Source organism: Ambystoma mexicanum, chromosome 4q, assembly GCF_040938575.1.
Source record: "Ambystoma mexicanum isolate Mex_15411 chromosome 4q, UKY_AmexF1_1, whole genome shotgun sequence".
NCBI classification, from domain to species: Eukaryota; Metazoa; Chordata; class Amphibia; order Caudata; family Ambystomatidae; genus Ambystoma; species Ambystoma mexicanum.
The window spans coordinates 35,570,500-35,596,007 of NC_090928.1; the positions used below are offsets into that span (position 1 = coordinate 35,570,500).

Below are 25,508 nucleotides of genomic sequence, written 5' to 3' on the forward strand. Positions count from 1 at the left end.
TTCACAAATTGGGGCAATATCTGAACACGCAGTGATTAATTTTTTAGCAGCAGTGGTCTTGCCATGCAGGTTCTGCTGCCAAAGTGGTTTTGCTGACCTGTTTTAGGACTAAAAGAGGTGAACATATACTGACATCCAGAAAATGTGGCTTCTATTAGCATCGTTATTTTCTGCGAGAATCTGGTTTCCATTTCGGCAATTGCTGTATCAAGAATCTGAAGCAGTACTTTCTTTAGAACTCTGTGTTTTGAAATTGAAAAATCATTGACATTTCCAGATTGTCCAATTGTGGTAAATGCAACAGAATCGCCAAATCAGCAGTTTTTTTAGGCCCATTGTCTACATGCGTGACATCAGCTGAAATATTTTCAGTGGAAGAAGGAGAGCAATATTTAGCATGAAACATCGGATCAGCGTGCATGCTTTTTAGATAGTTGAGTGTTGTTGGCACAATCTTTACAGCAACTGAAAGATGTGTTTGCACTGTTTCGAATGCAGAATTAGTCGGTTTCATGATTAACAACAAGTGTAATACAATGTTACCAGTAATTATATATATATATATATATATATATTTATATTTCCTCTCCGTATGTGAGACAATATGCCACGCGTCTCAGCACACAATTCAGATGAACCACTTTCATCATTATATATTTCTGATAAAAGATCATAAATTGTATCTATGTTTTCAGCTACACATTTAGTTATCTCATAATGACTAGTGAAGGCACACCCCTGTACGCTCACACCAGAAAAAATACAACCCACTAGGGAAAAAGGCCCAAGCCCGCGCTTGCAAGGATAAAAAGTTTTATTCATACACACAAAAGATGTGCATCAGCAAAGAACTCTGCTGCCGCGGATCGTTCTGCCAAAGTACAAGCCATCATCGATGACATCTTTCCATACAGTGAAAACCCATGAGGCTGGTTGGCGAGATCCTATGCATAGACGGGCAACTCCATAGGGGGGATAGACCATTGGTCCCAGCCGTCTTGTCCATCTGCATCCATGTGGGTGCTGCTGGGCTCGTCATATGCAGAAAAACAGAACCTAATAAGCAATTAGTTACTTCTAAAAACAATGCTACTCAATCACTATAACGGTGCACCTGGCAGACTGGCAGACACAGATATTGGCCTAGGGGGAGAGCCAAGGCCATACTAACTTGCATACTTTACTCATTCCCAGATGCACCAGTAACCTCCCATGGTCTTCCACCCTCCTTTTAGGCTACAATGTCATCCCTTCCTGGCACCTCGTAGCACAAATCATGTGACCCAAATGTGAAGCCAAGATAGCCTTTTTTCTGATCTCTTTGATCGATCAGGGGTCTTACAGTTTTATGGTCGTAGGTATGGGCCTGGCTGGCACCGTGGTATGTGGGTGTCTTGGGATCAAAGCATAGGAGGTCTGTAGTACTGCTGCAAAGGGCTGAGGGGCCATGCTATCTGTATTGTGGGATGGTACATTCCTCCTGCTGCAAAGGTCTGCAGCCTCTGAGACAATCAATGGCTTCTAACTCCCTGAAGATCGCTTGTGGTGTGGATTATGTCTGCGCTGATAATACCAGTCTAATGCTAATGTGTATGGTGGTTTTGCAGCGCTTGGGCCTACGTTACAAAATGGCTGCCAATAACTAAGATGGCGTTTACACTTGCCTCTACTGTGTAGCTCCTAATACATGCACTATGCAATTGTGCACTCTACTGCATGCACGCATCCCTCTCTCCTGCTCTCTCGTAATGCAGTTTATAATTTGTTTCTCATTCAGAATCGCCTAGGGCGGTGGGATGACCCTCTCTCCTTCCAAACACTAGTCCATCTGATTTCAAGCAATCTCTTAAGAACTGGCCCATTATATTGTTGGCTTATGTAATGGCGATGAAAGAAAGTATGCAAAAGATTACATAAATCAAAGAAATGTTTTGCACTTGGTTCACTCTGAATTGCATGTAAAACAACAAGATCGAGATGATGATTATAGCAGTGAATATAGGGTATACTTCGATTTATCAGCCTCCTCGGACTGCCTGAACTCCCCTGTTACAGCCACTCATCACTGATGCTCCATCATAGCACTGAGCTAAACTGTGCTGTGGTCTAAAATTAGAGGTGTCCTAAAAATCTGTTAGGTAATGAGTTCTGCATCCAACTGTTCTAACTTTAAAAGACTGAGAAAATGCTCCTGTGGCTTGGCTTTACCTACAAAACGCACTATAAGTGACACATTTTCAATATTGCTTTCATCACGAGTACCATCCCTTTTGATACAAAAAATCTGAATCACAATTGTTATACCTTTGCTTAATTTTATAGAGAACCATGCTTGTTAAATTATCTATTACTTCATTTTTAATATTTTTTGAGGTATATTCAGCATTTTTGGGAACAGATTGTGCAATATCGACAATTCTTTAAATATGTCTTCAAAGTGTGCTGGAATAGCTTTAAAAACAAGAAACCTGCGAAATCCAGCACATCTTCTGTGTCACCACAAAGAGGAAATTCATTAACAACACGAAACTGAATCACTTCTTCAATGCTCTTTAAGTAATATTGTTTTCAATTACTTTAATTTCTAATGCATTTGGTTTTATTATTAATTGTTATATGGTTTAAAAAAACCTTTGATTCCATATTCCAATCATTAGTATTGTCTGTGTTAGCACAAGATTGATGCTGTGCTTAGCTGATCACGCCATTTAGTCTCTTTTGCACAAACAAATGGTGGTACGAACAGAAGACTTGATGGAAACTGTGATGCATTGTGGGTGGCTTCTGCAGAACCTCTTCTAATGACAAATTAGTCCATGGCGCTTGAGCTAGGGTAAATACCTGCAATAAAAAATAAAAAATAAACGATTAGTTATGAAATAAGCACAGAAGAATTGATTCCAGAGTGACCTGCAGGCCAGAGCGCCTGCCCTTTTATGGCAAGCACTGCCCAAAGTATTGTTTTGTTCCTCAAAAGCGAAAAACACTCCGCTCTCTTGAGATCTGGGATGGATCATTGATAATGTTATGCGAAAGAAAAGGTGCAATTAAAATAGAGCCATGCGTTACATGCGTTACATGAACACCTCCAATCTGCTTACCCACTGAAGAGGCATGTCTTTGGTTATTAAAATGAAACCCCTCTTTTGCATCAATGAAACCTTGCACTGAATGATTAGGCAATGGGTCTGCAACCTGCAGCTCTCCAGATCTTTATAAATACAACTACTATGATTAGACTCTCCTGATACAGGGCCTTAAATGTGCTGGATCCCCAGCGGCCGGCTTTTAAATTGTGCATTGAGACTGGGCCTGCCATATGCCCCATTCAGAGACACCAGAAGATTTCCTACCTCCTCTTTGTCATTCTGGAGATGCTGCTCTCTTTGCAGCAACAAGGATGAACCTTTAATACCTGGGACTTATTGAAACAATAAAAAGGACCCAATTGGGTATGAACAAACATTGACAAAGCAGCAGTTTTAGCAATTGTACAGGTATGGGAACGGCATTATGCATTGTGAGAAACCTGATGGTATTCTCCCAAGTAGACCTCGGGAAATACTTATTCAGGTGGTCAGGGGAGGGCTGGTGCTCTTAGATGCCAACTCTGGGGGTGGACGAGCAAGGGAGGATCACCTGGGGTAATGGAGCCCGGGGTTATGCTCAGGGAAATGCCCAAAGGGAGACGCAGTATTATACCAAAGAGGAGAGTGAGTTGGACGAAGTCGCTGAGGTTTGCCTGGGTTATTCCACATCTACCTCCCCTCCATCTAAAGAAGTTCCCTTAACAACATCTTACCACCCCGTTACCCTCAAAACCGATAACTGTCAGAATCGTTGTTTCTCCAGTCTCCACTTGAATATTCCCCATCTTTCGACTTCACGTACCTCTGGATAGTCTTTTCTGAACACCCAATCTATTAGTATCGAAAACTAACATTCCCACACTCCCCCTTGTTCATTTAACAATCCTGGTTATTCCCGTTTGTTATACAAACCCTCCTCCTCAGATCACAAACCCTCCAAAACGTACCCTTCCGAGATCACCAATACGAGGGTTATAATTCCCTGTAACACCTCTTTCCCTTCCTACTCCGCAAAAAACTCGGAAACTCTACCTTTTCCAACACAAGCCCTTTCTCCCAACATAAACAACAAAGGACTCATTTGAAAACTGTTTACCTGACATGTCCCGACACGAGAGTCAGGCAAAGTCAGGCAATTCACCTGAATGACACACACCTGACAGCCCTTTCCTTTCCCCACAAGGATAAAAGGTGGAGCAAGAGAGCACAGTACGAGCAAGACAGACCGCACGATGAAACAGCTATCCAGATCCGGTGGTTTAAGAGGAGGAGAAAGGCGGCGAACATTCGAGAGGCTGATGAGGAGGGACACGGCCTTGCCCTTTTTGACAAAACCCTGCGAAACCTCCGCAGAAGGAATCGTAAGACCGAGTACAATAGCCTAAGTGTGTTGCAGCAGATGTCAACGGTACATTGAATTCAATTGAATTCAATTGATATTTTATTTATATCGCGCTCGTACACAAGTGTTTCAGAGCATGACAAGGCAAGGGAGGGGGACAGGGGAGAACAAAAACAACGATCTTACTAGGCCCAGTGACATTGAGAACGCGCAAGTGCATGGGAAAGGGTAAAAGGGGAAATGTGAATGGAAGGGGGGAGAAGTGGAAAGTGCAGAGCAGAGGAGAAACACATAAATAATAATAAATAAATAAAATAAATAATAAAGGTAATATAGACAGTGGTAGTGCACCCAGCAAGTGGCAAGTGTTGGGTTTAAGGTAGCAGACAAGGTATGTCTGATAAGTGCAGAAAGAAAAGAAAGGTGATCAGGGACTGTATGGGTACAGATAGAGACCCCAGTGCAAGGGGCGGTCCGGAGGCAGTGCAGAAGGGTGGAAAGGTGAGCAGGTACCTGGGCCCAGAAGACAGAGGGTGGCCAGGTGCACAGTGCCAAGAGAGAAACATGCAGCATATCGAAGCTGAGAAGCCAGAGCGAGGGAAACTCCTGCTACCGGCCTTGACTAGAGCTACAAGGAAAGCCAAGTGCTTGATCGCAGCTGCTGAGTTGAGGGGAGAACCTATAAGAACGGGGCTGTGGTGAATGAAAGTCGCAAAGTGGCAAAGTAAGAGAAGTTAAAAGAACTGTAAGATTGTAAAGGGGAGACCAGCTGCAGAAGGGGACCAGCACCATATGGGTGCTGATCCGAGAAACTCTGGTCAGTGCCCGTCAGAGTGAAACTACAGATACCAGAAGGCTCTAGGACAGCTGCCAAGATAGGTCAAAGTGGTCGTACACGAGGTCAAGAAAAATCCCTGTACAGTCGAAAGTCTTGGACCGACAAACTATAAAGAAAGCAAGGGAAGTGAATACCTCCACATGAGAAAGCAAGGGAAGTGAATGCTGTAAACATTGAAAGTAAATGTGAAGGTGAAGTTGGAAAGAGTGAACCCGGAAGAGAGATGCTGATGAGAAGGGGAAGAAGTCTAAAGCCCCAAGAGACAGTGTGCTGACAAAGATGAACCCGGCCGAGGGATGTCCTCTGGAACTGTTTAAAAAGACATTAAAATGTGTAAGTGAAAGGACAAGCCATAGTGAACCCAGAGGAGGGAGTCTGAAAGTAAAGAGGAGTGATCCATTATCACCGTGATCAAGTGAACCCGGAAAACTGAGGTTCACAGTGAACTGTTGAAAAGACAATGTAAAAAATGATAGAATTGTATTAAAATGATAGAGAAAGACTTTGTTGAAAGCCACAGTGACCCAGTGTAGGGAGACCAACAGTCAAGAGGGGTCAGAGCCTGAACGATGGAGATCCATGGGTGAAGCCATCATCTAAAGCCCATTGAGAAAAGGAACTGTTATTGATTTATCTAATACGATTTGTGAAGGGAAAGCGCTTGAAAGAGGGGACCCTTGGGTGAATCCGTCACCGAAAGAAAACTTGAAAAAGAACATTGTGTTTGTTTGTCATTTTACTGATCCTCGAATGCAAGAGACTTCAAGAGAAAAGAGACTTGGCCGTCAAGGCTTCTGAGAAGTTGAAACCGGAACTGTCGTCGCATGCTGGGGAAAGCTCGAGAACTGTGCTATGCTCCAAGATCCCACCTTGCCCGATGCTCAAAACACAGGAAAGGGAGTCCCAAGCTACCGCATCCTGACATATTATTTGAGAACACTTCATCTCCACACTGAATCTTTTGGTAGTCTTCATGAACATCAGTCTGGCTTCAGAGCTGCCAAGAGCACGGAAACTGCTCTCCTGAACATCTGTGAAGACCTGCTCTCCAACCCTGACTCTAACACCCCCTGCATCCTCATCTTGCTTGATCTGTCTTCTGCCTTTGACACTGTCAACCATACCATCCTGTTCAACCGTCTCCGTGATAATCTGGGTATCACTGGTCAGGCTCTGGCATGGCTGACTTCTTTCCTCTCTGACCGACCCTCCCAGGTCCAGCTTTGGTCCTTCCTCTCTGCTATGTTTTTCTACACCTGTGGTGTCCCCCAGAGGTCTAACCTCTCTCCCTGGCTGTTCAACTAACACCTGGCACTCCTTGCCCACCGCATCGCCACTCTCTGCCCCAACGTTCAGTGCTATGCGGATGACACCCAGTTCATTTTCAGGCTACCCTTGGCCTCCTCCTCTCGTTCCCTCATCTCTGACTGTCTGCCTGCTATCCAGGAGTGGTGTGCCGCCAATGAGCTCTGCCTTAATGCCAGTAAGACCGAGATTCTCCTCATCGGCACACCCTGTAGCTCTCTGGCCGGCCTCTCTTGGCCCTCTTCCTGCTCCCACCTGCAAGGCTAAAAACCTTGGGGTCATCTTCGACTCCACACTCTCCTTCTCTCCTCACATCTCTGACATCTCTAAGAAGTCACACTACCAGCTGCACCTCCTCAGAGCGATTGTTCCTTTCCTCTCCTTCCCCCAGAAGCTCACTGTCTCCAGAGCTCTGGTTCTCTCTAGGCTGGACTATTGCAACAGCCTCTTTCTAAATCTGCCTGCTTCTACTCTCCGCCCTCTGCCACTTATCCAAAACAGGACTACGAGACTTGTCCTTGGCCTCAATCTCAGGGATTGTATCCCCCCCCCAGGACTGAAATCTCTGCACTGGCTCCCAGTGGCTGCAAGGATTAAATTCAAAACCCTCTGCATCGTCCACAAGGCCTTCTGTGGCTTGGGTCCTCAATATCTTCAACTCTCCCTTCCTAAATACCTTCCTTCTCGAGCTCTCCGCTCATCCGCCTCCAACTCCCTCAGGGTCAGTTGCTTCTCCAAGCAACGAGTTGGTGGTAGATCTCTTTCATCGGCTGGTGCCTCCCTCTGGAACAGCTTCCCTGTCTCCCTTAAACTTGAGGAGAACCATCTCCAGTTCAGGAAGCACCTCAAAACCTTTATCTTTGCTTCTGCTTTCTCTCCTCCTCACCTCTGCTGACCTCCTGGCTGAAACCTGAACCACTCTGGCTACCTGGACACCCTCCTTCTCGGGCCCAGGTCCCCACCTTACCATCGTCTCACACCTGCATTGCCCACCTAGCTAACCCCACACTCAGGGACTGTTTCTGTATGCCTACAGTCCCCTACCAGCCCCTGACAACTGTTGTCGCGCACTTAACCATGCACTTGCCACATGTTGGTCGCTACTTACTTATTGTTATCATCTTGTACTGCACTTGCCACTTGCTGGCCGTTTCTTACTTATTGTTATCATCTTGTACTGCACTGTTGCTGCCCCCTTCCCACGCACTTGTGCAATCTGAATGACAGCTGGCCTAGTAGGATCGCTGTCTGTGCTCTCTCTGTTCCCCTCCCTTGCCTCGTCGCGCATTGAAGCACTTGGGCATAGGCGTGTCATAAATGCCATATCATATCATATCATATCATTGTGATGCTGGAAATGCATCGGACGGACAGGGCTTCTGAATCCTTGTCCTTTACTGTTTTTATTGTTTGTTCTGTCGTGTTTTCCATGCAGGAGTTCATGTGGGACTCCTGGCAGTGCAGCTCTCTCTTTCGGTTTGGTGTACAGACCCATGGGATACCCTTATGGCACCCATGGGTGGAGGTACAACCCTGTGCCCCTAGTGTATGTTTTTGGGCACCTGTGTGTGGGCACAGAGCAGGTTATGGGCTGGTGGCAGCTCCATGCTGAATTTGACAGGTGCTCCGAGTAGCCTCCATTTTGGGATACCCAGGCTCTGCCATTGGAATCAGTTGATTCCTGATAGGAAACAAGATGGCCCATGTGTCTTCTTGCTTTCTATTGCCTGTTACCTTGTTTTCCCAAAGTCCTGGGAAGCCCTGACGTCCCTTCCCCCTGACTGGCTGTTGGGTGTAAGTTCCATATATGGTGTTGTTGTGAAGTCCAGGACAGACTGGCTGGAGCCTTCCTAGTGACTGTATGTTGTGGGTACACCCTGTGGGTGGGACTTGGGTGAATGGAGTGTGTGACCAATATGCACTTCTTATTGTGGATGTCTGGTTTCTGGTTTATGACACAATGACTGAGATAGCCCTGCCCGAAACTGGTATGAATGCAGTGTGTGGTGTTGAATGGCTGGGTACTTGTCCCAATATAGATTACTTGTTGTGAGTGTCTGAGAGGGAGGAGTATGGCCTGAATGCACTGTATGCCTGATTGGCTGACTGACTGCATGAATGCCCTTCTGACCGATTGGTTGCCTGAGTGTGACCCAGCAGAATGAATGGGAGATCAACTAGTATATCTGGGGGTCTCTCACTGCTAGAATTCTTGTTCAGAAGCTAAAGAGAAACTGGAGTTCAGACTGAAGCTTAACCTTGAAGCCCTGCTGGAAGAGAAGAATTGCTGTTGCCCTTCTTCATCAATCAGAAAGCTGCTGTGTCTCCAAGGACTGACCCAGAGAGGACCTGGTAAGGCACCCTCTTCCTGAGCTACAAGGGACCATCGTGCACCAGCTGATCTTTGCCAAAGCTCCCTGGCAGACAGACCTACGACAGGCTGCCGACCGGAGATGGGGACTGCCGCGGAATCCCAAAGAGAAGCAACCGGACTGTTGTCCGCCACCGGCGACGACCGCCATCGCTGACCGGAGCCGCTGTGCTCCCGTTGCCTAAGAACTTTCGATTCATGGACGCGCTTGTCTGCTCCGCTGCCCGCCTTATCCCGCCGGAGAAGGGCAGGCTGTCGACGAGCCCAGGAGCATCCGCCGGTGTTTTTCCCGCCACTCAAAGACCACAGAGACACCGACGACTCGACGCCCTTGCAGGGCCACAGTTCTTCAAACTCTTTGCGGTCCAGAACTATCGACATCGAGGTGCCCCGCACGCCTCTTCTTTGCAGGACGTTTACGCTTCCCTATCGATGAGCACCGCTAGGAACGAAGCTGCCACTTCACTGCCGTAGTTCACCGTGTTCATCTCCCGACGTTCGACGACCCATGGCTCCTGCCTTAAAGGGAGTGCACTCAAGAAGGGCTGTCGATTTCCCAACGAGGAACTCTACAACACCAGGTACTTTGTGGTTGCTAAACTATTGGGAAGACTCTTGTGAACAATATATGGACTGGGCTTGTGATATATCTTTATTCTACAGGTTGCCCAGGTGGGGGGATCCCCACACAGAGCTGTGTCTAACAGTAGGGGCCAGTATTCTGCCAATTGTTCTAACCAACTGCTTTCTTCTTATATCTATTGTTGGTTTCCTTTACAAACTGATTTGTGTGACATTTAACCATACAGTTGTTGCACTTAGATCTTATAGTAATAGTGGTACCACGTAGAACTGTATATTTGCCATTATAGATAATCGAGTACAAAGTGAGTTATTGTGATATTGTACATAACCTTGAATAGTAATTATATAAAGATCGGTCTTTACAATCATATCATATCATATCTTTCCTTGAAAACTACCCAACACCCTTTTTGTATAAGTTGTAAGGTTTAGCAATAGGTTTCTTAGTATAGGCCCTTTTTATTTGGTGTTTTTCCAACCTGCATACAGTTTAATAGACACCCTTAAACTGTGATCACTTGTGTCTCTCTTTACTGTTGTCACCATGAGTTCCTTAAATATGGTGTCAGGAGTGAGATGTGACTCAATTGAAACTAATTGGGGACCCTGACAAAAGGAAGTCCAGAATCTCAGGAGAGCCACCTCAGAGGAAATAGATCAACTTCACCGGAACTTCACCTTTGGGCTGGGGGTTGCCTTTTATCCTCTAAACCCCCAGGCCATTTGCCCCGAACGGAAAACAGTGGAGGGCAATAATTATTATCTCCCGTGTCACAAAACTATCAGATAGCAGGGAAAGATAACATTTTAGTCCCTCTGGAAATACAGATGGGTTGTTCTGCTACCTCATCCATCTATTTCTTACCCCACAAGAAAAGGGGTATAGAGAGATTTCCCCTTCTAGCTTGTGGAGAGGAGCTAAAATTTGAACTACTTAATTTCTCCTCCACTCCAAGAAATATTCACTGAGGTGAAATACTGGGAACCCTAGTATATGAGGCCATGTGGAATCCCCCCTCTAAGGGACCCCCTGAAAACCCAGGAAGGTTAGACGAGTCTCAGATAGACCCTCCCTTTCTTTCCCCAGAAGAACCAAATCCAGCAAAACTGGAGGTAGGACCGTTACTAGATCATCACCTCCCTTGGCAATGGAAGTACACAATACCGCTGCTAGAGAATTTACTCATGACCTCATTCCAAGCAAGAGGGAAGGATGTACAGTATGCCTCCCCTCCCACAGTTTTAGGACAGAGGAAGAGGTATATTTGGTGGAGGGAACACCTAGCGACTCCGAGTTGAGGGAAATGGCCAAAGAGAACCCAATATATGAGATCATGGGGAAAATATCTTGTGAAACATCAGAAAGAGGTATTAAAAACCCTTCTACCGAAAATAACATCTCAAACACCCACCTTTACTATTCAGAAGGGAAAATAGAGGGTGGGCAAATAAGAGAAGGGATATGAAACTCAAGTGAGAGGTTACAAGGAGGACCTTTAACACAGGGGAGCAAAAGCCAGAGAACTATAACATCTGGGAATTTGTGTTTATCCCGTGAATAAATATAAACAAGGATCAAGCTCTGATATATCACTGGATATATTAGAACCCTCATAATTAGAGACATGCTTTTTCTGTGGAGGAAGAGGTCATGGTATAGCGATCTGCCCGGAAGCAATAGAGGAAGAATTCAAGAAAGATCGAAAGAGCTAAGGAAGTGAGAGAACCTTTGAACCCATCTTCTGGACAATCCCTGATAGACCAAGACGGGGTTACAAGTCCTGATGGTGACAATCCCAATTACATGCTGAAAAGCTTGGACCAGCAATCTGGGTGTTCCATGATGGAGCACCCACATAAAATACTGAAGTCCAACCAGCATGGGGGAAGGGCATGTGAGAAACCTGAGGGTATTTTCCCAAGTAGACCTCGGGAAACCCTTATTCAGGTGGGCAGGGGAGGGCTGGTGCTCTCAGATCCTAACCCTGGTGGTGGACAAGAGAGGGAGGATCACCTGGATAAGGGACCCCAGGGTTATGCTCAGGGGAATACCCAAAGGGAGATGCAGTATTATACTCAGGAGGAGAGTGAGGCTTTCCTGGGTTATTGCACATCTACCTCCCTTCCATCTAAAGAAGTTCCCTTAACAACATCCTACCACCCTGTTACCCTCAAACCCCTAACTCCCAGACTCCTTGTTTCTCCAGTCTCCACTCGAATACTCCATCTTTCGACTCCACGTGCCTCTGGATATTCTTTTCTGAAAACCCAATCTATTAGGACCAAAAACTACCGTTCACACAATCCCCCTTGTTCATTTCACGATCCCTCTTATTCCCATTTGTTTCACAAACCCTCCTACTCAGATCACAAACCCTACAAAACCTATCCTTTCGAGATCACCAATGTGAGGGTTATAATTCCCTGTAACACCTCTTTCCCTTCCTATCCTGCAAAACATCTCTTTTCCTGCTGTAACTTACTGGCAAGGGAAATTGCGATCTGTCTTGTACAAGTATATCTCTGCAGCAGTAACACTTTAGCTGGCATGGGCACTGTGACCTTGGGGATATCACCATATCGCTGAGGCACACACTTTAACACTCTGAGGTAGCTTACAGGTATTAGTATTAGAACCTGCACTAACGTTGTATGTCTTTTTTCATGTTAAATTCAGATTAATTATATTTAAAACTTCTTTTTAAATAATGTTTCCCGCTTTCATACAAGATGCTGAAATATTATTAGGTCATTTTATTTATAGGTCGTGTTTTTTAAAGGATCATTACCTAAACACAAGTTTTAGGTGGCAACCGTTTTGATAGTACTTACTCGTTAGTCATTTTCATTGCACTACACTTACAGATATTTGTTGGGAGACTGCTTTCAACTAAAAACAACAACAATACAGCCTTCAATAGTATTTAAATGAGATAGCAGGAACACGACGGAAATAGGCGCTCACTCCAAAAGGCCTCAGTCAGTCATTCGGGAGGAATTCGTTAGAGTCGAGCCAGCCAGCACCTGTAAAACAGCAGAAGCGTACCAGTCCGGATGATTTCAAGGCAGCCACAGTAGGGATCGAGCAGGAGGTGCACGGGAGAGCTCAATGAGTAGTAAACACGTCATTCAATTTCAAGCCAGAAAGAAGACCTGAGAACAGCCAGGGTGTAGTAGAAACTGCGCAGTAGAAAATCCATTTCTGATAGATGCCTCTCTACTGTAGGCCTCGGGAAGGCATACTAGGGGCCATGACCCACCCTCAGTACAAAGGTTAACCTGAATGGGCAATGGGCACAGACTGCTGATGAATGCTGCGAGGCAGGAGTCAGACACAGGTACATTACGTGGCTGCAGTGATGGCCAGTGGCGTAACAGAAAATACGAGGCCCTCCCAAATTCATCAAAAAAGCGCAGGCCATGCCACCTTCAGTCTAATTAAATGGCCCAATCCCAGTGTGCTTAATAGCTTAAGCGGTTAAAAGGTAATAAGTAGCAGGTGATTATTTTTAGTGGAGAGGCATTGCCATCTCTTATGAAGTAGGGTATGGTAGTATGTAAGAAATGGGGATTTAAAATAATGCCTGAAATGTAGCATTTTGCAGCACAGATGTTGAGAAACATTGAGTAAAAAGCCATACAATGTACAATTGGTTCTCTAGGATAACACCTGAAAAGATCCTGTAAATGACATTGCACCAACCATACAAAGGAGCATGTTTGCAACATTTTCATGAGGGCTTTGTCCACAACAAAACTAGCATTGCCATAATATATTTTCCTGATTTTAGTTTGCTAACATATGGGGAATTAGCTTGCTGTTATGTTTTTGTATATGGGACCCTCGGATACCATTGCCAGACTTGGTGCAGTGATAGACACACTAACCTTTTTATTATGAAGGATACAGCTCACACAATGACAGGCCACACAAAGTTTTTACAATTTCCCTCTTTGGCTTTTATCATTTGTTAAAAATAGGACAAAGTCCAAATACAGCTTCTGAAAATGCAGTTGGAAATTCTTAGTACAGCATGAAACACTAAAATGCAAATGTGGGTGTCTCTTTTGTACCGAGGAGAAAATGAAGCATTTCACAGTCTACATATTCACAGATAGCTCAGTAATGCGAATAGATTCTGAAGCCTCCTTTGCTTTAACACCAAACCTCCCATAAGAGAAACTTGGTAGTCGATGTGAAGTTATCTGTACAACTTTGAAATATATTTGATACTTTCGCAATCCTGCAAGTGGCTAACCGCATGCAGAAAACAAACTGCTATATTCTATTTCATGAAGAGAGCATGAGGTCTTTCTTTTCCCCCGTGCCTAATATGACACTTCACTAATTAAAATATCACCCTTACTTAGGAATAATGTAATGTTGTCACTTATGCTTTCCAAGAGCTTAGGGAAATTCTGTCTGCATTGCTGACAGTGAGATCCCTTCCACTAAGCACACATGCTCTCTGCCACTGTCAGCTACTGCCGTTCAGCACAGATTACCCGACACTCTCCTGTGTGTGCTGCCCGGCTCAGTCTCCCAGCAGCTCGGCTCAGCACCCAAAGAGCCAGCATACCGAACTCCAAAAATGTTCTCCTTCTCGCCTCTTCCTTCTTCTACCCCTTTCTGTCAGCAGCCTTCCTCTTGTTTAATCCTCCTTGCTACTTTTAAGGCATTTTTCCTTCTGTCCCACTTTGCCTATACCTTCATAAAGAGCCCAAGAGGATCTCTCCACCCATCTTCAACAATGAAACATCTCCCCTAATTTGGCCAACCCCCAGTAATCCAAGTGTGCTTAATAGCATTCATAAGTGCTCATTTAGGGTTTCAATTCCCCTGTTGGGCATTTTCTTTGTTACGCTGTGCAGAAGCCAAACACATTGTCTGGTTACAATCTACAGCTATTAACTCCATTGTTTTATTCCTGATTTTGCCACAGTATGATAGGAGGGGCTGCTATGCACATATTTACTAGGGAGGCGCCGGTTTTCTCAAACTACAGGCTCTGTCGCTTAAAATGTGCTTTTTCTGTCAAAACCCGAAAGATAGACCTATATAAAAATGTTAACTTATCACCACTGACATGTTTAAGCCTGCTTTCAGCTCTTTAGTCTGGGGCAGGAAGTATATTTTGGGAAATAATTAAGTTGAAGGTGGGGCTCATGTTGTGCACCCTCAATCATAAACCCAGGGGAATCACCCAGTAGGAAACATTTCTATTTTAACCTGTGCACCACACGGTTGCCTCATGTAGGATTTTTTCAGAATCCTTTCTGCTTTCACCTTTATACATCACTCTTTCTCAAACCCAGATGAATCGCAAATGCATTCTGCTGTCTGCCACATACACTGCATGAAATTTTTCTGCATTTCTTTCTAAACCCACATCACTGTGTAAATAGTGCCTTTTCACCCACGGCTTGCATTGTGGCCTTCTAATAATTTAGTCTGTTAAGCTTATTGGTTAATGGAATAATAATTAGTCAGGTTCATTTTTAGCCCCTACACTACACTACCATGCTACCTATGCTATTATAAATCCCAACTTCTTTCTTTGGTGTGTACGGTTCTCATTGGTGTCTCACACCAGGGCTAAGCCACACACACTGGCTGCAACACCATCATTGTTTGTACACTGGCATACACTCATACACTTTCTATAGGAGCCTGGGTGCCGCTACAATTCTTGCATGGTTGAAATTCACACTACTTATTCCTACACTCAGAGGGGGGATTATGGGGCCCCCAAACATCATTTTTAAATGTGCCGCCATGAGCCCCAATAGATCTTCAGCCAAAGATGAAATCTCCCATGAGATAGGGAAGGGGAACACCCTAAAATAACTCACGAGAAAGGGGAGGAGGAGGACGACACATAGTGCCAATGTAATAAACTTGCTGTTTTACATAAGATCAAATAGAATTTTGGGAAATTAAGAATTCACACTTATTGTTATAAATGACATATCTGTGACTGCAATATCAAGCCTGCAACCCTTTTGAGCACCTACAGCATACTGGCCTTCCTGCTGATATCTTTTGATTTTTGATAACACCCAAAGAGTAAAATAACTGAGAACCTCCACTCATATATATACTCATTTGGAGAGCCATTGCCTTAGGGTGGCTGTCCTGATTCAGCGTTAAAATGCTTCCAGCCATGCATTTCGCTCACACCACATCAATTGCAGTTCTTAGTGCTTGACTCATCACTTGCCATCAATTAAAATGGTTAAAATCACGCCAGGCAAGGGCACTTAATCTCAGAGACCTTGTATAGGTCAATAAACGAAAATGGTAACAGCAAATGACTTGTCTTTTACACTTTCTCCCCCCTCTCCTTGGCTCCCCCAGCCAAACACGTGTATTCACTATTCACCATTCACTAGCCATGCGCTCACAATGCACGGACATGCATTACACATGTTTAACAGACCCTACATTTAAATACACAAGCTGCACTTTTTGTTTCAACTTACTGTGCTTCACTTCACTGCTGCTTTCTTTCCATGCTTCCCTTCACTGCTGACTTGGTGTCCTCGAAATTCATATGGGCAGGGGAAAAACATGCGCACCGACAACTGCAGCTGTATGGTGTGCGCCTGAACCTCCGGAACTAACGAGGTCTGGTACTTGCAGGTGGGATATTGGTTGCTTAGCAGCGATTTAAATTATATAGAGGCAGCAGAGGGAATGTTGCAGGCTGTGCATGGAGGCTCGCACTTTTTTTTTATTTTAATCAGTTTCTTTTTTAAAGTGACTTTCTTTTTTAAGTTAGTACTGACTAAGGGCTCTGTGAGCCATTGTTATGCTAGTGGTGCTGATGGCCGCTCATTGTGTAAATTAAAAATTGTTACATGCAAACAAAAAGAAAACAGCCCAAATTTGTGGGGTTAGAGGCCTCCTTTTTAGGGGTGCCCAGACAAGTTGCTTGTGGGGACCCAGACCCCTTGGCCCTCCTGCTGGAGCCGGGCCTGCACCACTAGCGCCTCCATTATCTTCATTGCTTTTTTTAGTAACCTCCTTGTCAAGAACAGGGTGCAAACCAGATAGAAATCGACTTCCTGTCTCATTAATTTTATCCTCCATCTCTGTTACTGTCCTTTTTAAGAAGGCCTCACTAACATTGCAGTAAGGCGGCTGCATAGTGATACTCTCCTTTATGTGTGTGTTGCAATGTTTCCTTTTAGCATGCTAGTAGCGTTAGGCTGAAGCATCCACAGTACTGACGGCCTCTCAGTATAAGAAGTGGGTGGTGTAGCGCAGGTCCGGAAAAGGGTAAAGAGAAATCAATCAGAGGAGAATTGCCAGGGAGAGGTAAAGGGTAAATGCGGTCAGGGCAGCGATTGCTCTGAGTAAATGCAGCCAGGGGAGCCAGCTCTGGATAGTGCAGGGGGGGGGGACTGTAGGGCAACAGATACAGCCCCTAAGTGCGCACTGCCGAGAGGCAATACAGGTGCTTGCAGGTCATGGATGGGTCTGGTGCCCATAGGGTTCAGAGGGTAGCCAGGCAACCAGTCTGTGCATCAGACTGGTGGGTCAGCAAGGGAGAGGAAGAGAGAAAGCAGAACATGTGGATGTTGAGTGCATCCCTTGGCACCTGCTTACAACATTTTTGTGCCTCCTTCTCTGTGTTCCATATTTGTAGTATTTTGCAGTGGCGGGAGCGAGATCTTTGCTTGAGGTAGAGGTAGTTGGGGTAGTTAAAGGCTGATGGCTGTCTCCAGGTTACTGTGTTCTGTCTTCTGCCATGGACTGCTCTAAACTAAACACACTTAACACACTTCATATGCTTTATATGCTATATGTACGGAAATTCTTTAGCTCTGGTCCTCTCAACTCCTCTCACCAGGTACCTAGTGCTGAACCTTCATCACCAGCAGCACAAGGAGACCTGTTGCAGACTGTAGCTCGCTCAGGGCCCTTCCCATTCTATGCCTGCAAAACACTCTTTAAGATGTAGTTCTCTTCACTCCTTTCCCCATGGTCTTAGTGCTGATTCTCCTTCATAACCTACAGCAACGATAGGACTGCTGCAGACTGCAGCTCAGTCAGTACACTTTGTGTGCTTCACACGAGGAACACTCCTTCAGCTCCTGTCCGCATCACCCCTCTCCCTAGGCTCTAGTGCTGACCCTCCATGACTAGTGGCCCAGAGTGTTATTTTCCTCAAAAGTCAGGCAGGGGTCCAGAACACTGACACATATGCTGGAGGTGCCATTGAAATCTACAGCAGGAAAATGCAAAAGGAAAATTCTTCCCTAACAGTTTCCATTAACAATTTTCCTTCTCTATCCACTACAAGTTCCACAACTGACCATCGATCCTTGGAAGTCATAGAAAAGCTGTAAGAATGAGGACACATTGATATTTTGTCAGTAATCCACTCTGATGTAATACGGAGTAAGCTGAGTGAATGTAAAGATGTTGATGTCAATGAAAAGAAGGCATGAGTCATACGACTTTGATTGATTGGTCAATTGGGTCCTTGGTTTATAGCAGTGCTGTCAGCCAAAATCATCCCCAGCTGTTGTGATGTGGTCATGTGACCTCAAGACAGCATCATGGCAGGAAGCACCATGACACAAGTTTAGCAGTGTCGAGGGTAGAGGAGTAGTTCTGAAGAGTTGAGATGTAGATTTGGAGGTCGGAGGAGTGTCTAGACCTTTGCAAGGTGCAACGCTTTTTTCGCATGGTTGTTTTGAGGGAGCGTGCGATGCTGGACATGCCTTATGGAGGGACAAGGCCTCCTACTCCTTGTCCTACCACTACTCTGTATGTGTTTTTTTCTCTATGTTTTCTGCCACTGAAGTCCAGCCTGAACCTCTGGCAGTGTGGCTCTTCATGTTTTCCTTGTGGTGAACAACAGCCATGGGTTACCCTTATGGCACCCATGGTGGGGGTACACCCTTTTACCCCTTATGTGTGTTTTGGGCCCTTGCGTGTTACCCACAGGGCAGGGTATGGGCTGGTGGCAGCTACATGCTAACTTGGCAGTGGTTCTGATTTTCCTACATTTTGGAACAACCTGGCCCTGCCATAGGAATCAATGGATTCATGCAGGAAGGAAAAATGGCCCCTGTGGCCTCTTGGTTTCTATTGCCTTTCCCCTTGTTTCCTAAAGTCCTGGGAAGTCGTGACTCGGTTCCTTCCTCCTGACAGGCTGTTGGGTGGAAATACCATATATGGCTCTGGGCCTGCCTCTTGTCAGACTGGCTGCAACCTTCCCAGAGGCTGTGTTTTGTGGGTACACCCTAGGGGTGGGACCTCTATGAATGGAGTCTGAAGTGAACTCACATTCGGTGTTATGAGAGTCTGTGTGTGTGACACAGTGAATGAGACAGTCCTGACTGAAATTGACATGAATGTAGTGTAGTGTGCTGAAAGGCTGGGTACTTAACACAATCCACATTCTTTATAATGGGTGTCTGGGTGGAGATAATGGACTGAATATGTGATTGGCTGCCTGCCTGCATGACTGCCCTTCTGCGTGATTGGTTGCCTCAGCCTGGCTCAGCCTGAGTGAATGGGAACCAACGTGTATAACAGGAGACCTCTCACTCACCAATTTGTTCAGAAGCTGAAGTCAAAGCTGAAGCAAGACAAAACTGTTCCATGAAGCCCAGCTGGAGGAGAAGTCTGCTGCTGCATTTTCTTTGTGTAATCCAAAAGCTGCTATGTTCCTCCAAGGACTGATCCAGAGAGGACCTGCAAAGGAGACCTCTCCCCGAGCTATGTGGGACCATCAGGCAAACTGTTACTCTTCATCAGAAGTACCTTGGAAGCCACTCCTGTTTGCCTGCCGTCCAGAGAAGGGATCTTCATCAGTATTGAAGAGAAGTGCCCAGACGTCTTGAGTCAAATAAGTTCAATGGTGTCATCCAGAGTCCGGGGGTACATTATTTGACTGCTGGAAGCCATTGCTGTCTACCGCCCAAAAGAGGGGGTAGCCTGGCATAGTGCTGCTGGACACCTGGAGCTGCAAAAGTTCCAAACTGCCTAGCAACATTTCAAGGGACATCCTTGCCATCATCGCTGACAACTTTTTCCCACCAGAGAGAGTGCAGAGTTGCTGAATGCATTGGAAGGTGGGTTTCCTGTCACCAGAAGATAACAGAGACATCCCGAGGGTCCAGACTTTGTGAAGGTCCGTGGTCCACTCCAGTAGTCAAGTCCAGGTCACCAGAAGCCGTCCAGACGTATGTGCTACAACGCAGTACCGAAGAACCAAAACAGGGAAAACCGCAATATTCCCTATGCACCCGTCCCCGCCAGAAGTCATCAAAGGGTCCAGAGGTCCTACTCCCATGGGCCAAGCCTTTAAGGAGCCCACAGCAAGTTTCTTCTTCACAGGACTTCTACAGTCTAAGAAATCGCCGACCAAAGCAGAGCACCATGAAAGGGAGTAAAACTGCTGCCCTTCAGAAAGACTTTGGTTCAATTTTTCTCGTGGACTCAGCATCCCAGTGGCTCCTTCTTCCAAAGGGGGGGGGTCTATCCTCAGAGGGAATCGTAAAGTGAAACCGAGAAACTCTTCCACTTCGCCTGCCAAGGCACCAACGGTACTGTGACGAGGAAGAGCATCTGCTAGCCTCAAGAGTCATCCAGGGGTCCCAGATTCATCTTGGATCCTGTTCTCCTGTGGCCTCTCAGGTACTTTGGGATGGTAGAACCTTTTTAGGTATTGAACATTATTGGACTGAGCTGTAAAAGACAAGATAAGTTACTCCCTAATGTTTCCTTTACAGGTTGCCCAGGTGGGTGGATCCTCACTCAGAATTACTTACCTAGTGTAAAGAAAGCATTCTGCCACTGTTCATAACTAACTTGCCCTTCTTCCCTATTCTATGCTGCTCTACCTCACTTAAGAATTCACATGTCTATTTAAAACTGTCTGCAGTTAATGCAACTATTAATGAATTTAAGTATTGTGTGGTACCACATAGAGTGCATATATTTGCCATTATTTGAATAAGTATTGCCAAAGTATAAAGTGTTATTATATAATATATGTATATCACTACAAAAGAAACTTTGTTAAGGGGACGTTATGGTTAAGTTGCCCTACCAAAAACCTGTGCACTTCACTAAAAAAAACTTTTCCACCTCCCCATTATAGTTCAAATTAAATCCGAAAACCCCCTGAAATTCGCCAGTTATGGAAAACTAAGCCACCATACTTGCCATCACCACTGTGCACTGCTAACACTAACACCCAGAACATGAAAGATGGCATCACAAATGTCATTGATGACATCACTGACGACATCACATGTTTAGCCCCTTTGTTTTCATTCACTGCCATACATATATATGTCCATTCAGTAAAAAAACTTTGTTAAAGGGATGTTACACTTCACATTGAAACCAAAAAACACTGCACATTCTGTCAGTAAAGTAACACAGAGAGGTACCAGGTTCAGCCATCTCATTCCACGCACGCCATGCCAGTGCACTTCCGCATAAGGCAATCCAAGATCTGTAAATAGACGGCAACTTTCTGCACGCACCTTCAACCAATTTATCCATGAGTCTCCCAAAATCCAGATAATCTGTTTTCGAGCACACAGAGCCATAGCTGAGTGGTCTCCTGTCAGGGAGAGGACGGTCTCGCTAAATCTCTCAGTTCAGAACACACCTCCTGAACTGTATTGACCAATCCCTAGCTGCGCTCATTCTCATTTGCAGGCGTCTCCACCCCAGAATCCCCGTTGGTAATATGCGCTGCCTGCAAACTACCGCCATGTCTGCGGAGAAGTACAGGATCAGAGCGTGGCGACTGTACAGTTAAGTAATAAGCCCCTCTTCCCCTTGAAGGTGGGCTCTGAAAAGAGGCGATTTTTAAAAAAATGTTGGGCAGGTGCCTTACAGACACCTGTTATTTTGTGGGTTTTTTAAACATTTTTGTTCTTACTTTCCTCCTACAACCATTACAGAACCTTCTCTAAAGCAAGCCGTACATTCCAAAAGAACATGGCATTTCCCAAAGAAGACAGTGCAACACCATCTGCTGCAAAATAATCCGCATTACTGGGATCAATGTTGTCGTGGCTGCAGAAAAACATACCAGCTCGTAACATGAAAGCACGCATGCCGCGATTGATGTTGCACCTCCCAATACTTTGATCTCGACAGAAAACAGAACTGTTGTCCCATTTTCCTCTAGGGAGTAAACCGGAAAAAATTACTTTTGCAGTTGGAAAGATGTTCATGAGTGCTTGAACCAACTCTCTTAAATCTTCCAACAAAGTACGTGAACTCACGTACCCCAAATGGCAAGCACCAAAGTGTAAAAGTACCACATGAGGAGAGGTCATCGTACGCATTTGTCTGCAAACTTGCAGAATTGGTGCAACATCGCCATCAGCCTCAGCACTCCACACCACCTCCTCTCTTCTCACATCGAAATGGTGTGCCACATGCCTACTCTCGACATAGTGCTGTAAGCCATGGGCAAAAATATCTCCAAGCACCAAAAGCCCGACCCTCTCCACCTCTGCAATCTTCAGTATACGCACCGTCTTTTGACACAAAAGAGCAATGTGAACTTATGATTGGCTAATGCCTACAGTCCCCTTTCCATGCTGGATTTGCTGTAGAAACCCGTATGTGACATGCCCTACCCCCGGACAAGCGTTGTCTACGTGCGGCACGTAACTCTTACCCAGTCCTTCTACCCTTTCCACATCAGTCGCAAATCCAGTCCCTCATTGGACACAACTAAGCAGTCGCACAACCATCCACCAATCACATTAAATATCGCTAAATCTAACTCCGTCAGCAACATTGCGCACTTCAAATTTACTATTGATGACTCTGAATGGAAGTTGCATATCGTTGCAAAGCACCTAGCTCACAAACGACTGTGCAAGTGTCGCGGATTTCTACGTACACCTCCATGCATGCGCACATGCATGAGTATAGAGTACAGGTATGCATATTTTAATCAGAGAAGATGAGCAACCCTTATGATTTTGTTTAAACAAATTAATGCCGCTAAATCTGCATAGGCAATACATACCAACGCTTCCCATTTTAAGTGCAAGATGTCCGATTTTTCATTGGCAAACCGCACTACCTCTTATTGTCTCCCACATAACCTATACATATGTTACAGGCATGCCAATTTAGCGCGAAACTCGAGTTTACATTACAAAATGTCGAAGTTGTGTACTGTGTACGGCCTACAGTAATGCTACTTGCAATGCGATCGTATGGGAAAAATAAGTGCTCCCGATTGCTGTGGTGACATCTCCCTCTGAGGGTCTCCCGATTTTTCGGCATTGTACTTATAATTTGAAAGTAGACATTTTTTTCCCATCTACTATAATGTCCTATAGCTTACAAACCTCTCTCCTATAGATAAAAGAGCTTTAAAAAAAACAAGGCATTTTCATTACTTTAAAATTGTTCTCATTTCTGAAGGACTTGCAAGTAACATACTGCAAAAAACATACAAAGACAGCACATAGTGAAGTGAAATGCACACATGCACTGTGTTGCAATACGAAAGGAGAATACTCTAACAAATGATGCACAATTAACGTGTACAGTATCATCACTGCTTTAAACACACAAAGTCAATAATTTTTTTCTCTCAATCGCCGTGATGACTACTCTCCTGGGAAGCAACAGCATCTACACTGCAAACGACATATCCGAAGAAACCTGGTCTTTTCGCAAAAAAAGTAAGTACAGTACTATCTTTATAATCTAACTATTCCTCAATGAGGGTGCATGGTTTATTTGTTAACTTTGGGCACCAAAGCAAACATTGATTTCTGCACCATTCTACTCACAATTCCCCATTTGTTAAACAAAGAATAACAGGATGAATGGCTCACAAATCCCTGTGTGTTTGGAACTCAAATAACATACGGAATCATTAGAATGTTAGTACTAGGAAAGAAATAGGTTATTCAATTTTATGCCATTTCTTTTACAAATAATGCTTCTCGTCACCCCAAGGCCAATTTGTATTGTCATCTGAAGCACATTGTAGTGCTATATAAATAGAAAAATAGCCTTCCCAAATCATTGTAAGAGTCCAATGCACATTCCCACACCACGACAAACAGCTTCACCATCAAAATCATGCATGCATGCACACAACTCACATACATTGTACAACAGACAAAAGCATGCCTTCTTTTTTTCAACAGAAACCAAAGAATGCCTACCAAAAAGCAAGTCTGTAGAAAGGAATGCAGAATTAGAGCAAATAAAAAGAAAAGTGTTCAATCTAAGCATCCATCTGTAGTAGAGTTTGGAGAGAACGTAGGAACAAACCAGCTAATACAGCCGTTTAACAAAACAAAGGAAGCTTCCACTACCGAAACTTTACCTCCTCCACCAAAATGTGTCACAAAACACAAAAATCTCGGCAAACAATCGGCTACCAGTACAGCTAGCAATGCTCCTAATAATCCTGATATAGTAACAAGAACCCACAGTAAAAAAAGTATTTTAGCAAAAATGTTTTGCCACAGAGTCCTTCAGAATCTAATAAGAAGAGGTCCGAAATCATCCTCAACCCTTAAAACCTACCGTAGAAAATTAATCCTACAAGCTCTCGTGGACAGTGCAATCCTTCTCAAAAGGAAGTTGTTTATATTAGTGTTAAGTAGGATGAAAGCACTAACAAAACTAAGTACCAAACTACAAAAGAAACTCAGCAATAAACGAAATGTGAACAAAAATAATTTCTTTAATGTTTGTGGAGGTGAATGGAGTCACACAACAACCACAGAACCATATATTATTGAAGAAGTATACAAACAAAATCAAACAAACACAATTGCCATCCATAGCAGTGGACAAGGGTATAAAAAAAATCAATAATACCATCATGGAACAAGAAACACTGCTTACAAAAGTATCCCCTGAAAACTCAGAAATACCTCTCGATTCGACAGAACCACACTGTCCAGTATACAAATGTCCGTGCACATCAATGTGTGCCATTCCAAACAAATCTTTCAAATTTTTACGTCAGTTCCTCAATCAGTATGTAAAAGTTAAAAACAAAAGTAAAATGAAAGTGCAGCAAAATATGGATATTTGTCCAGTGCGCAAATACACAGGTCTACAAGGACATTCATTAGCCTGCATTTCTGGGCCTATTTGCAAAAGCACCTTCCATGATATCAAAAGGATATCAGTACATCATTCAAATGTAAGAAATCTAGTGTATCTATTACACTATGCAAAAAGTCCATCTTCAGAATTAGGCAATTTAAATAATACTCTTCTGCATGGTACACCCAAATACTTACAAGAAGAAATTGACCGTATTCAGAGAAAATATTTTGGAAGTGAAAGCCACTTACAAAATGCAATAGTTTTAGAACATAGTAGCAACAATTCTGCACATAGCAACCTTCTATTACACACATACAGAAAAGAAATACTCAAATTTAAAAGGGCATCGGCTGAAGTACCAAACCATGTGTGTGTGTGTGTTGCCGCAGAACGTTTTACAAAAGGAACACAAAAAATATAGACATAGCATACAAAATGGAAAACAATGAAGATTCTAAATGGTTTGAATTAGCTGTCTACCTTTTATCAGAACACAAATATGAACTAACTGAACGCTTAATATGTTGCAGTTACTGCACTACAAAATTAGACAACAACCACACTCCTTCACGTGCTATTACAAATAATTTGGAATTGTTCCCACTACCAAAAATCCTGCAACAACTCAATTTGTATGAGAGCATCATAATTCAAACAGTTCACCCATTTCAAGCAATTATACCCTTCATCCAAAAACAGCAAAATTACCTCCCTCTGAATTGGTGAAAAGCATTTGTGGCAAAGTAGTTTATTTGCCATTAGATCTAACCGAAAATGTACACACTCTAGGAGTTCAATGTTCAATAGAGCATTCTTTAATAGTCTTGGTAAATGGTGTACCAACAAAAGACAAACAAATTTGGCAACAACTGGTGGACTTACATAAAGTTAGA

The 25,508-nt window shown here is 44.2% G+C and overlaps 1 long non-coding RNA gene across 1 annotated transcript in view; it reads right to left on the reverse strand.

Annotated features, from left to right (window-relative positions):
* Positions 1-1,987: 1,987 nt before the first annotated feature.
* Positions 1,988-25,508, reverse strand: part of LOC138468464 (uncharacterized) — a 134,050-nt gene continuing 110,529 nt past the window's right edge. Inside the window, exon 3 of the long non-coding RNA XR_011268265.1 lies at positions 1,988-2,841. This is a non-coding gene — a long non-coding RNA (uncharacterized lncRNA). The remainder of the gene's footprint in view (positions 2,842-25,508) is intronic.